The following is a 14,967-nucleotide window of genomic DNA, read 5'->3' as shown; positions in this document are numbered from 1 at the left end:
CTTCCGGCTTATTTACTATCTTAGGCTGAGTATTGCGGATCACATACACTCGGCTTCGAGGACTGCCATTGCCGCATCTTCAACTTCAAGTGGTGGTTCGAACTGATCCACGGGTGAACGTTACCTCGCCGATCAGGTCTGATTTTGTTACGTGTGGTGATGGAGGAAAAGTGAGACTGAACAAAGAGAATGAACAAAAAAAAGTAAAAGAATGAACAAAAGTAAAAAAAAAAAAAAAAAGTAAAAGAATGAACAAAAGATTAAAAAATGAAGTTAAACACAACAAATAGAAATTGATTGTGGTCAGATTGTTACATATTGATGTACAATGGCTGAATTTGTTGTATTGGTCTGATTGTAGTTTTGAAGACGAAAGAGCAGAAGTTGGTGTCGATTTCTTCGGTGAAGGAGCATGGAATATATAGGCCGCTTGGAAAGAAATGAAAAACTTTCCAGAAATTTCATGAAATAGCTGTTGATGATTTTTGCAATGCAAATATCTGGAGAATTCCAGACAATTAATTTACTTCGGGCAGCTCCAACGATTTAAAACTGTCATATGTGGATGTCGGTTTGTATTCCAGAATATTCTAAGTCAGAGTGGCATTTTTGTGATTTTTTTTTCTTTTAGGAGTAGTTGTAATATTTTAATCAGAATGACATTGGCATGCCATGTAATTATGAGACTTTTAAAGGGTATTTTTGTCAAATTTTTTAAGTGTACTGTAGACTTAACAGTAATATGAGTCTGCGTGAATAGTGATTCCGGATTCTCCTTTATATATATATAATAATATATATATACATATTATATTTATGTTTGTGTTAATTAAAGGAGACATTGGGGTGTATGTTTATAGATGCTGACAGAAGATAGAGAGCACAGATGATTTGAAATGCATGGAAGCTATAGCATCTCACTCATTCGTGCTCTCTATCTTTCTGTCGTCGTCACTTTGATATACAACATTATCACCTAAAGTCCCTCTGGTATAACCTGGTGTTTTTTAATCTAAATTTTTTTTATTTTTTTTATTTACTGTGTTATATTGTTCGTGGGGTATTTTTATGATAGTAGAGTTAATCTTTTGCTTTTATTACAGACGCATTGATTTTAAAATTTTGCCGATCTACATACATCTCTAGGGTTTTTTATGTATATGTATATTTCTAGGGCTGACCTCTAATTTCAGCGTGGCATACAATTTACAGATTCTCATTTGATTATGAGTGTATCGATGATCAAGTTCATTTCGTATTTCTGATGCGTGATTTTCCTACCGAAAGCTAGTTTTGAAAATCCACTCTTTCCATTTAATGTTTTGAATACCTTTTTATTTTACTTTATCCTGACAGATTATTGCAATCCGTATATTTATTCCACTGTTAAGATATATCTGAAGAAATAATTCACCCATACAAATAACATATGAGTTCTGTTATGAACTAGTATTTTTTTTTAGCAACTACAAAACAAAAGCTTTGTTTGGCTTAGTTTAAGTGTTGTATATGTAATTTTGAGATGTTCTTTTCAATACCATCTGTATCAGTGTGCATACATTGGAATGTTTCTAAGAGCTGGAATCTATTTAGTGGCAAGTGTTTCGACACGTTTTTATCGTAAAAGGGTGTTTTGATGTCTGATGTCATAATTATTAAAAAGAAGAAGAAGAAATTTGAAGTCTCATTATGTACATTTTTTTATTTATTAGAAGCAAAAATAACTTCCCGTTTATTGCAAACCCTAAACCTACATTATTAGCTATATATAACAAAAAACAAAATATAAGCAAAATAACATATATATCTATGTATGGATTATATGTAATTTCTGCAGATTCAAAACCCTAGAATTGGAGGACGGTGGTGACCGAAAAGCCCTTTTGGAATGGTGGTGACCGGAAAAACCCTTTTGTAGGAACGATGTGATGAAATCAAGTGTGTCTTATTTGGTGAAAGCCAATATCATTCTTCAATAATCTTACCAGCTATTGTAACTTTGGACGATTACAGTTAATGTCGCCACAAACATTATACGACTAATTGGAAGAATGTATATGGGACTGAATGCAAATTAAGTTGTTTTTTAAGTCTTTATCTTTCTGGGAGAGTGTTTTTGAGGGATATAACTTTTTATAATGCCTTTTTATCAAGGGGTATACTTGCAAACATGGATTTAAATGTCGCCGAAATTCCCCGATTTTCGCCGGCGGTGTCGTTTTCGCCGGGAAAACGGCCGACGAACTCATGAAAGTCGTTTTTCCATGTTATTTCGTTTGATTTTCTCTGAAAATGACATGCCGTTTGTCCATGTTATGTCGTTTTCGGCTTGAAACTATAAACTCATATTCTGGAAAAATAAAATGGCGGAAGCAAAATGAGGAAGAAGAAGATGAGAGAGGGGAGAGGAGAGAGACGAAGTGAGAAGAGGGAGAGAGAGAGAGAGAGACCTGACCTACAATACACTACGTATATAATATACAATCACTGCATAATAGATAACATATTATATCATGACCTGACCTATATGCACTAAGGCCCATTTTCAACAAAAATGTGTAATAAGTGGGAAAATTACAATACTAACGCTTATACGCTTCTTTCAAAACATTATAATGTTTTTCTTTTTTTTTTTGAAATATTTAGGATATTAATACATTCAATATACACTCTTTAGTATATATATTACACAATTATACAATTTCAGTCTACATATTTTAGTATACAATTACATGGTACTGTATAAAAAAAAATTAAAGTGATAACAATGATAAGAGTATACAAAATAATTGAATGAGCGAAAGACACAAATACTACTTCAAAAATGTTAATTTCGATGATAAAATTAATAAGAGCGTTCATTTTGCAGGTGCGTTTGCGCTTGGCCAATTTTGACGCACGTAGGTAAAAACTCAAATTATTATGATGAAATCATGAATTAGGACTACCAACATAATTGCAATCTGTATTGTATAATTTTGTAATAATTTTATTTAGCACTGCAGTTAAATAGCCTTCTTCAATCATTGAAATTTTATTTTAACAGCCAACGTTCGATTGATAATTGAAAATTCGTTACTCAACTTATGAACTAATCGAAAGGGTCAAAAATACCTTTTGACCGGTTTTAAATTAAAAAATAAATAAAATAATAAATTATTTACATGGCAGTTTCTTAACTTAATTAATATTTAATTAATTTTCTTTCTCCATATAATTGTTGATAAGTGTTAATGACAGTTTATCATAGTTTTGTTTTTTGTTTGCTGTTTAAATTGATTAATGGTAGTTTAACAAATGGGTTTTAGAATTACTTGTTTTTTTACGCTATAGTAGTTTATAACACACTTTTTTATTTAAAATATTCAGAAATGAAAGCTTACCCATAAATAATTGAAATCATACATGCATGTATTATACAAAGAATAATCAAACACGTGCAATTTATGATACTACATAACAAAAAATTGAAACGTAAAAGTCCTTGAATGCTCTCTTTCCTGGATTCAGGCTGAAATACAGCTCAATTAAAAAATAAATATTAATTATTAACTATACGAGATTTAGAAAGAAAAAATCAGAAACACATAATTGATAATTGTAGTAACTGTTATTACATATAGTGAACGCCGTTAAATAAAACTTGTTATCGTAGAGGGAGACATCTGGCTGAAAAAGCATAACATGCAATGACTAATGACTAAGTTAAGAATTGGAGAGATCGTGATTGTACCACCTTGCTTGTGTTTAGCAGCTGCTGACAAGTAACAGACATGTAATAACATTTGCCACGTTATAATAAGGAAGAATTTCGCAATAATGCGTTTTTTATGAGCAAAAAACAGCTGTATTTATATATATAGACAAATGTCAAGCGTATAAGAGAGGAAAGAAAATACAGCTGCCCAAAGCGACGTGGCTTGCTCAGGATTCATTAGCTTGTTCTTAATTTTTTTTTTAATTAATCTATGTAGATAAATGAAAGTTCAGGAAGTATATAACAACAACTCTTTTAATGAGTTGGTTTTGATTGCGAGATTCTACAAAGAAAACATGTCTGAAAATATTTTTGTATTGTTATGAGAAATATCTGATGTTGGACTTAATGTTATGATAGTACCTATAATAATAGAACCGAGAGAGAGAGTATGTGGATAGTAACAAATCTATTTTGAAAGGCGGTTTGACCCATTCTTGTTTGCTTTCTTCAAGTTTCATTATATCTCTGTAACAGTTTAAGAAGAAAAAAGCTTGCGTTTATGCATTGTTTTGAATAATGAAATGTTAAGCCACTTCTGATTCTAATTTTAAATTTTTTTGTATTATGCATTCATATATGTTAACGTTTGGATGGGAGGTATATCCAGGGTGGGCAAAGAAGGGGTGAGAGAGAGATAGAGAGATTGAATTCATAGAATCATCAATCAATATGAAAAACCATACACAATTCTGAGCCCAATACACCAAAACCTACTAGAAAATAAACTCTGTTCACAATTCAAGAAGTGAACCAATCCCTCCGATTAGACTCCACTATCCAGCTAATAGAAAATTAATAGTCTAAAATAATAGATTAAACAACTCTTTTCATAAGCCTACCCACTCCGAACACTTATTTATACTAAAACATAATTAAATAAATAAATAGCATGTAACTCAATAACTAATGTACTAATTTACCAAACCTAAGAGCAGCCAATGCATATGTCACGCCCGCGAGCTCTAGCTCGCACGCGAGCCGCGAAGTACTTACATCTCTTTCCTCCAGAATATTTAAATAAACATAGCATTTGTATATAGTAAGCGGAAATAAATTAAATAGCTATAAGACATATATCATAAGTAATAGAATTTTCGGGGAAATTTTTCGCTTTTATTTCACATACAAGTCTTATAGCGACTATATACATAACAAAACACACTCGTTTGTTTTGGACATATCTTACATATAACTTATATACAAACATGGACGCAAAACAAGTAACTAGAATACAAGTTTACTAGTTACATAATAAAACACCATTTTTCCCCGTTTAAAACAAAAACTCTCATTGCCACAGGTCGAGCGACGCAAGCCTGGACTAGATCTCCTCCTTCTACCCGAGTAAAGCCTTTCCTTTGCCTACATTACCAAGGGTCATAAACTATGAGTCGAAAGACTCAGCAAGTGGGAGTCTATCTAGTAATAAAAGCGACTAGATGACATGTGACGTGCACATAACACATAAATTATGCATGAAAGACATATGATTCCTATCATATGATATGCAAGCACGTGCATACTTACTACATGTGAACTTGTCATCCTGATCTTCAGGTCATCCAACCACCCACTGCAACAACCCTCAGAATGACAAGTAGCCAACCCTCAGACCCGAGCAATTTAATCATGAGGGTGACTCCAAGTTTTAAACTTCGTCTAGGATCCTCTAATGGTACCATCTCCAATCATAGGGGCGCTCACGAGCTCCCTGAAAGCTCAGACGTGCCCGGCACGCCGGCAGTTACCAATTACAACACTGCGCCCGTCAGGTATCCCTGACAAAAACACAAGTCTTCAGACTTGCTGGTACCACCGACATCTGTTCTTTTTAAATGTTTGGTACCCGATGGAATCAGAGTACAGCCCTAAACTACAACGGGAAGAGCATCGTTTCGAGTAAAACTCGATTAAATATTGTTTAATATGCTCGTCATAGTATTTTGAATGAGAAATCAAGGTGTGACCCTTGTAGTCCCTAGAACAGATATCTCAGCTGGAATCTGAGAAACGTCTGTCCCTGCTTTTCCCGTAAACCCGTCTATCGGGTGAATCTAAAATTAGTAAGTCAAAGGAAGATTAACTAATCAAATAAGAAACGGCTTGGGTTGTTAGCGGGTTACGCTTGAACTTAACGGGACAAACCCGAAGCTACATTTTCAATAATAGTAGCCGAAGCCTTAATCTTGATTAGTTTGTCAAATTCATGGGCTTTCAACTACTCTTGTTTACTAACACAGTAAAATGCACATAAACATGTGATTCCCTTGGTAAGTAGTTGACTTAATTCCCACTTACATGGACTCCTGATTCGCTAGCTCCTTCCCCCTCTAACGCCTAATCGTTACGGCGATAGCTGAAAATATCTGAGGAATAAAATGGAGCGTTGAACACCATTAGTTCTGCACTAGCAGAAATACTAGTCTACAAATTCTCATCCCAGAGAAACTGAACAAGGCGCACGGAACTCATATCCGTCACACGCAAAACATACGTTCTTACTTAAGAGAATCAGAGAAAACAAGAACACGATTCCCACATGAAACAGTGATCAAGAGAGAGAACAAGTCCTACAAGTAGCGACTAAACATGAAACTCGAGATTAGCTATGCTAAGGAAGCATTTAATAACCCAAATCCCTTGGGCCGAGCCCAAAACTAGAACCGAAACTCAACGTTAAGAACCCAAGAGGGAGAAAAACTTGTTCCTTTCCACAACGATCCACAAGAACCAAAATCACTACTCTTAGACTTGTAAAGAAAGTCTTACCTCTAAGATCATAGAAATTAGAATAACCCGTTGGTTAGACTATAAGCGTAGTTAATAAAACAACCCGTTTAAAAACTATAGATATAGGTTTTGAAAATAATACTAATCTTAATTATGGAAATATGTTATAATAAGTAAAATAATTAATTAAAAATAATTAGAATACTTAGCTTAAATAATAATCAAGAAAGAATAATAATAAGTAAGGTTGTACAAACCTTTATTTTCAAAACCACTTAATTATTTTTTTTCAAAACTTAATACTTGTAATAAGAAACATAAAATATGGTTTAGCTTAATTATGAGCTGTAACAAAAATACTTTAAGCTTAATCATAAGCTTATAGGTTATAAAATTATTTTTGAAAAACATTACAATACGGGAATGTTTCGGATTCAATCACACACGTTCGGTACTCGTAACTCACGGAAACCGACACTCTCGGTTTATCTCGAACCCACGAACCATAGCACACCTGAAGCACCCGATTTGAATCCGAAACAACTCACTAACTCACGTGATTAGTATCATAAACGTACATAACTATTTTACAAATAATATTACATATTATAGTTAAAAGACTTTTAGTAGAAACGACTCGGTTAACAATTAGAGTCGGGAGCCGGTACATTCACGACTCGTCGTCGCCGCCGTCGCTGTTCAAACGCATCGTCGCCGACGCGGAAACGAAAGGATGCCGAGTCGCTGTCGTCGCTGCGTAACTCACTCTGCCTCGACACGCTGAGGTTTCGCAGCCCGTGTCTGCACCGTCGCTGCGCGCTGTCACAGCCTCAAGACATCTCACCGAGCCGTTGACGTATCGCTCGAACTGAACAGCCCCTCTTTGCCTTGTCGCTGAACCCGAACAGCCCTCGCTGCTCGCCCGCGACTCGCCGGAACCATCCTTGCTGCATCCTCGTACCTGCGGTACGAGCTCGGAGAGACACGCAGCACCAACAAGAGAGCATGGTTAGATTAAAAATTGAACCGAGGATACCCAAGTTTCTCGATTCGAAATCAATTCCCGAACAAGGCATTCGGAAATCGAACACTCACCCGATCCTAACCCGTCCCACGCTCAGCAACAACAACAACAAAAACCAAAGACGAGCAACACTTTCAACCAAGTAAATTTTCTAAAAAGAACCTATGTTATTCACATCCTAGCGAGTCTCCGACTCGTCTAAAAACACCACAAATTCAGATCCGATCCTACGCATATCAGTACCACACCACAGACAAAACAAAAATCCACTCAACATACTTCAAAGCCAAGCACATACTCTGAAATCCGAAACCTCCAAAAATCAGCCCAAAAGTGAACCAAAACACAACTTACGTGAAAACTGAAATTGAACAAGTAAAACTCCAATTTTCAACACTTAAAATCAGAGTCCTAATCAACAATTAACTGATTCAAGCATCACACATGAAAACCCCCAATTTTCCCTTCCAAATTTTCGGCCAAAGTATCCATAAAAATCTGAAAATCCTAACTCAAATAATTTCAGCTCACTACAAGCACAAACCGAGCCCAAACACAAGCAACCCACGAAATCAACCAAATGAACTCAAAAACCCCTAATAGGAAAACATAGGAATCGGACTAGAAACAAAGAAAACGAGTTGGATTTCCTACCTTGATGTAGAAAACGAACCCACAACTCTCGGCTTCTCCTACTCCACGAAATCCCGCTCAACCTTGTGGAGAGAACAAAATCGGAGCCAATGATTCTCAGCGTGATTGAAGAAGATGAACGAAGGAAAAGAAAAAGAAATGGAGATGAAGAAGATGAATAACGGGAAGGAGAAGAAGAGGACGAACTCACCTAAACCACTCCGGCGTCTCTCGGTCGTTGTTCTCTCTTTTTTTTTTCTTCCGTGCGTTTTTTTTTTCCCCTTCTTGCTTTGGTTTGTTCCAACGTGAAAGTGAAAAGATAAGGGTAATAGAAGAGTCTAGAATACTATATGTGTGGCTGAGAAATTAATGGGATAAGGACCAAAAATAATCCTACTAACTTCCTCATTCTCAAATTTCCTTTCAAATAAACCACCTTTTGTTTGCAAATCGATCCTTTTACTCTCAAAATAAACATCTCGTCCATAATTAAATGGAAACGATTTAGAAAATAAACCGAGATAATTTCTCGTTGATTCTAATTTATTTTGAATATATTTAAGGTGTTTCGGAAATTATTTTCACTCCCGAGACTCTTCTTAGTACTCGAGGACTCACCGAAAATATTATTCGGGAAATTAAAATCATTCGAGTCCAACTCGAAATTCTCAACTCATTCCGAAATCTTTAATTGACCTTAAATATTTATTTTCTAAATCTAGGACCATTTCACGCTCTAGTGAAATTATAATTTGCAACAATACTCGATTCAAGGAAAAAACTCGTTCATTGATTCCAACGTTCACAAGACGAGTTACACAAAAAGCCTTACTTTACAGCATACCTCCGATGAGTCTACGGAACTGATGCTTCTGAGGAAGGGTGACAGATAGGCTAAAGGGTGGGCTTTCAGCTTTTCTATGAGGGGGTTTTTAATATTATTTTATTATTATAATGCTTTAGCTAGCTATAATGCTTTAACCCTATAGGCTACGTAAGCTAGCTAGGGTTTGTGAAAGCTCACACGTCCATTCACCTCTGCTCTCCTCAAAACCTGGTGGTACATTAATCTCTCTCTTCTCTGACACTCCCTTCCTCTGCCTCGTCACCTTGATACGTAATAACGTGTGATATATTAAAGCGGATTTATATATGTATGGTTCATTGATTTCAACTATCGCAATTATTGATTTTTGCATAAATGAGATTGTCGTTCGTCATATATAAATTGGGTTCACCGGCTTATCTGCTGTTTTTTAAGACCACAAGCAAAAAGTCACGCGCATGAGAATAGTTTGCGATGAAAAAGAAGAAGAAGAGAGCACAGTGGTTCCCAAAAAGTTCAACAAAGCTCTTCTTACTCTATCTATCTACTTCTTCTCACTTAATTCCTCGTCACGTGACTTCTATTATTATGGCTGTGTATTGCGATGACGATGTGATATGCCCTTGAAAAAGACGTAAATCATAAATAAACAACTAATTAACATATATATGGTTGTGCGTTGAATATAGGAATCTAACCACACTATGTGTATATATAAAAGCCGGAGGAAAATGTTTTTCTTTTAATCTTAATACTACCTTAATTTAACTGTTAACTATTTTCTTTCTCTCTCTCTTTTTTTTTTTTGCTAGCAAACTGTTAACTATTTTCAGGAATCCCCGGTGGGCGATGACGAACAATTTTCATAGCAAGTTAGCAACTTCTTCAACTATAAAAAGTTTTGCCTAAAAATTAAAACCCGTCACAAAAGTATTAACAAAGAGAGTGAGAATAAAGAAACCCACATCCTCATTTTAAAGGAATAATACTAGAATTATGATCACTTTAATAATTTTGTACCAAAATTCATTAATTACATTTTAATAAAAAAAATTATTACTTATCTATAGGAGAGAGAAATGTTTGGTATCAAAATATTTCTAAATGACTAGTCATTTAATTTTTTTTTGTATTTATTTCTTAATCATTTAATTTAATTACATTTAATATTTTAACAAACACATTATGTTTAAAAAATAAATAAACTAACACATTTAACTCTCTCTCTCTCTCTCTCTCTCTCTCTCTCTCTTGCGTGGCTGATTATATGGGTTGTTAAATGCTAACGGCGTCGGACTGCATAAAAGCGACGTATGGTTCATTTTCGTTCTTGATATTTATTTTGTTCTTCGTGTTAGATTTTGTTCTTCCTTTACATTTTTTTCCTAGTTTAGAGTTTAGATCTTTTCATTAATATATAATGTATGCGAAATGGAGTGATATGTGAAGTAAATTAATATAATTTTTTAAAAGTTTTTTGGAATCTGGAAAAAAAATTTATTTCTTTGAAGATCTATTGATATCTTTGTCAATAAATTTTTGTACGTCAATAAATCTTCAAAGAATATGAAAGTGAAGTATTAAAAGAGATGTAATTTATAAGAGAAATGAAAAAGGAAATTAATAAAGTTAAAAAGGTGAATGTACAAAAGGCAGTAATAGTTCCAAATTAAAACACAAGTAATGGGTTTTGATACTATCAAAATGATCATAATTTCGATATTATCTCAATTTTAAATATATGTTTCTCTTTACTCTGGTTTCCATCGAATCTTCTCGAATCTAAATAATTCAATAAAAATTAAATTGGTTGTCGTTTTTTCTTAATTAGATTTTTCATGTTTTACGCATACCCAATTTTTCTTGTGTTGTTTAAATGGAGAGAATATATAAAAGAAAGGAAATTATGATGGAAAATGTTTAACTAACATTGGGATTTCATTGGAAAAATTACATGGATGGTATTTTAAAAGTGCAACGTTCCAAATATAGTTGGTGTTTTGAATCCTTTCAAAGTTTAGAGGTTTTCAAACTGTAAATGTCATCTTTCTTTTAAATAAAATAGTAAACAGTAAATTAAATTAAATATAACCCAAAACAGTAACAATTTTTGGATTAAAAAAAAATCTATAAACATAAAAAAAATGACAATTAAAAACTTGAAAAAGATTATTTTTGTGATAAATATTTGGACCATATTAGTTTTAAAAAAAACACTATCACAAACAATTTTCACAAATATATTCTATTTTTCATGAAAAATAGGGTGGAAAATAAAGCGTCTAAATTTTAAATGCGGGCCGTATAAATTTCTATTTTCTCACTTTATTCTCATATTTACCCTTTATTTTCCATAACATCAAAAACAAGATATAATTTTTATTTTTCCTCTTAATTTCACTTCCATTTATATGATCACTCGTGTTTTCTCATTCTCTCATATATTGAATTCCAAACGGGTAACAGAGGATAGTCTATGAGGTGTCAGTTTCCTTCTAATGCAATTCTTGCGTATGCGGTCAATCGTGGTATCCTTTTTTTTTTATATAAAATTAAGAAGTAAAAAGTTATTCAACTTTTCGTTTTGTTGCAACTATTTACGATTTTGTATCTTAAGAAGCTTAATAGAATTTCAAGGAATATGCAAATAAAAAAATAAAAATAAAAACTTGTAAATTTCGGATTCACACATCTTATAATACAATGAACTTGATAAGATTATAGCTAGTTTCTAGTAATGGTATCCGATTCTCTACCAAAGTTCATTGAAAAGACCAAGCATTTTGTGCCTTTCTTTTTCTTCTAGCACAAAACATAGCTCACAAAGTTCACAACATCATAGCAAAAAAATAAGAATTTTTTTTTTCCTTTGACATAAATTTTGTTGTTCAGTCACCATATCTTATCCAATGGTGAAAATAATAATAATAAATATTATTTTGCTAATTAATATTCAGAAATGAAAGCTTACCCATAAATAATTGAAATCATACATGCATGTATTATACAAAGAATAATCAAACACGTGCAATTTATGATACTACATAACAAAAAATTGAAACGTAAAAGTCCTTGAATGCTCTCTTTCCTGGATTCAGGCTGAAATACAGCTCAATTAAAAAATAAATATTAATTATTAACTATACGAGATTTAGAAAGAAAAAATCAGAAACCCATAATTGATAATTGTAGTAACTGTTATTACCAATTATTAATCATACGTGATAAAAAAAATAATAATAAAAAAACCCAAAACTCAAGAATGAATTCATAGAATCATCAATCAATATGAAAAACCACACACAATTCCGAGACCAATACACCAAAACCTACTAGAAAATAAACTCTGTTCACAATTCAAGAAGTGAACCAATCCCTCCGATTAGACTCCACTATCCAGCTAATAGAAAATTAATAGTCTAAAATAATAGATTAAACAACTCTTTTCATAAGCCTACCCAGTACTCCGAACACTTATTTATACTAAAACATAATTAAAATAGCATGGAACTCAATAACTAATGTACTAATTTACCAAACGAGTGTACCATGCTAAGTAGAACTAAAAAAGTCAGGATGAGTCTACGGAAGTGATGCTTCTGAGGAGGGGCTCTTAAGAACGGAGCGAAAGCGTGAGGCACAAAGAGACCTTTGACTCGCCTGACGTGAAGCGCTTCGTTTGTGGGAGCTCGAGCTTGGTGAATATGGTCAAGTTTGCAGCTGGAAAGCAGGATTTCTTCCTCGGTTTCTCCTATTTCGTTTGTGTTCGGTTCGTCCTCGGAATCCCGTGGATTTTCTCCCACGGGCTTGAGTTCGACGTCTTTCAACTCTACTGTCGGTATCTTTTGAATATAGTATACCAACAAAAAAAAATTATGATCAAGTCAGCGAAACATTCTTCTTCTGATTCACTTTAATTATTGTTGAACACTGAAATCACATTGTGAACGATAAATTAACTTTTAATATTTTGTCCCTTCTTTTGGATTTAGGCTTATAGTTTAGTGGCACGAGAATGGAGATCATCTTCAATCAACATGAATACCATCATTTAGACAAAATTTTGTAAGTGCTCTAAATAGTGGATCATTTTATATGTGTTTTTCGATTTCACAAGAAGAAAGAAAGCTGATATGAACCTTGAAGATTTCAATAGAATGGTACTGAATACAAGATAATCAAGGAATTCGAGAGACCCCAAACTCTCTCAGAAGGCTAGCCTTGCACAAAGGTAAATGATTATTTCTAACCTCTATTTATAGACTAAGTGACAGTCAACATATAAATTATATTTCCAGTCCTAACAAAAACATCTATAGTTCTGGACTATCCCACGAACCACGTATTAAATGAACATTTTGGAGCCAAAATTACCAAGACATGAGAAAAGGAAAGCAATTTTCTTTTGTGTTGTCATACATCTTTTGTGTTGTCATACATCTCTTGGCAACGTGAGTGTTGTCGTAACATAACCTTATCACATAATTATTAACCTTATCTCTTTCTGAAAAAAATAAACTTATCTTTTGCAGCCTTTTTTTTTTTTTGCTTACCCCAATGCTTTTATCTTCTGCCAACTGAAATTTTTTACATTTCATTCATGTCCCACCTCGTTTAATTAAAGTCCCACCTCGTTTTATTAGTTATTTTGTTGGACATAACGTTAAATGACATTTCATTCAAACAACTAATGGTTCGAATAGAATTAACCATGCAAGTGTCACTGTGAAGTTTCAAGACACATGAATGTGAACTAAAATAAATATCCACTTTCTATTCAAAAAGCCATGTTTACGCATGAAACATTATATATAATACGACAACAATATATATACTCTCTTTTTTTTTCAACCCCTATGTGTGTGAATCAATGAGACAAGCTAGAGATATGACATGTGTGACGAGGGATTCTCTTTTGTGTTGTCATACATCTCTTGGCAACGTGAGTGTTGTCATTGTAACATTAATTATTAACCTTATCTCTTTCTGAAAAAAAAAAAAAAAAAAACTTATCTCTTGCAGTTTTTTTTTTTTTTTTTGCTTACCCTAATGCTTTTATCTTCTGCCAACCGAAATTTTTTACATTTCATTCATGTCCCACCTCGTTTTATTAGTTATTTTGTTGGACATAACATTAAATGACATTTCTCTCTAACCAAACAAATAATGGTTCGAATAGAATTAACCATGCAAGTGCCACTGTGAAGTTTCAAGACACATGAATGTGAACTAAAATAAATATCCACTTTCTATTCAAAAAGCCATGTTTACGCATGAAACATTATATATAATACGACAACAATATATATATATATATATATATATATATATATATATATATATATGTGTGTGTGTGTGTGTGTGTGTGTGTGTGTGTGTGTATTGAGCAGGAAATAAAATTTCAGGAAAGGCAGATGTGTCTAAATTTATTTCATAAGGGTAAATTAAAATAATTATTTTATCATATGCTTAATTATTTCAACTCATTTAATTGTTCACTTGATTAAAAAATATGGTTATAAGTATATACTTGTCATGTGTAAACATATAAGATATATGTATGTCTATGGAATTTATGTATGGTATTATATATGTATTTGTGTTATTATAAACCAAACCAAATATCAAATATCAGCCAGTTTACTGGTTCTTGAAAGGAAAAAATAAAAAGGTCCAGTCAAACCTATGTGTAATTGTGTGTTTTAGTCTTGCTCTTAATACAAAATTTCTCTCTTTCCTAAATAACAAGTTTCAAAGCACAAAAAGGACACCATGCATGATTGCCAGTATGAGTGGGATGCAATAATGGTGGGATGCAGAACATTCAACGAATTATTTTTTGTTTCAGCCATGAACTCAAATTATTAGTTTAAATTTTATATATATATATATATATATATATCAAAATTTAAAAGCAGATTCATATATGAAGACAAAAGTCCCAATAGGACATATTTTTAACTGTAAATGTGTGAGTTGTCTATGCTTCTACTC

The 14,967-nt window shown here is 33.1% G+C and overlaps 1 long non-coding RNA gene across 3 annotated transcripts in view; it reads left to right on the top strand.

Moving 5' to 3' along the window:
* Positions 1-710, top strand: part of LOC149387923 (uncharacterized) — a 1,565-nt gene extending 855 nt beyond the window's left edge. For all 3 annotated transcript variants that reach the window (XR_016300908.1, XR_016300910.1, XR_016300909.1), the window contains 2 exons: positions 1-136; positions 362-710. The exon at positions 1-136 is cut by the window's left edge. This is a non-coding gene — a long non-coding RNA (uncharacterized LOC149387923). The remainder of the gene's footprint in view (positions 137-361) is intronic.
* Positions 711-14,967: the final 14,257 nt, after the last annotated feature.

This window comes from Urtica dioica, chromosome 8 (assembly GCF_054948205.1).
Source record: "Urtica dioica subsp. dioica isolate 48M chromosome 8, U.dioica_male_clone48M_v1_H2, whole genome shotgun sequence".
NCBI classification, from domain to species: Eukaryota; Viridiplantae; Streptophyta; class Magnoliopsida; order Rosales; family Urticaceae; genus Urtica; species Urtica dioica.
The sequence above is the reverse complement of the archived record's forward strand: the minus strand, read 5'-3'. Positions and strand labels throughout refer to the sequence as shown.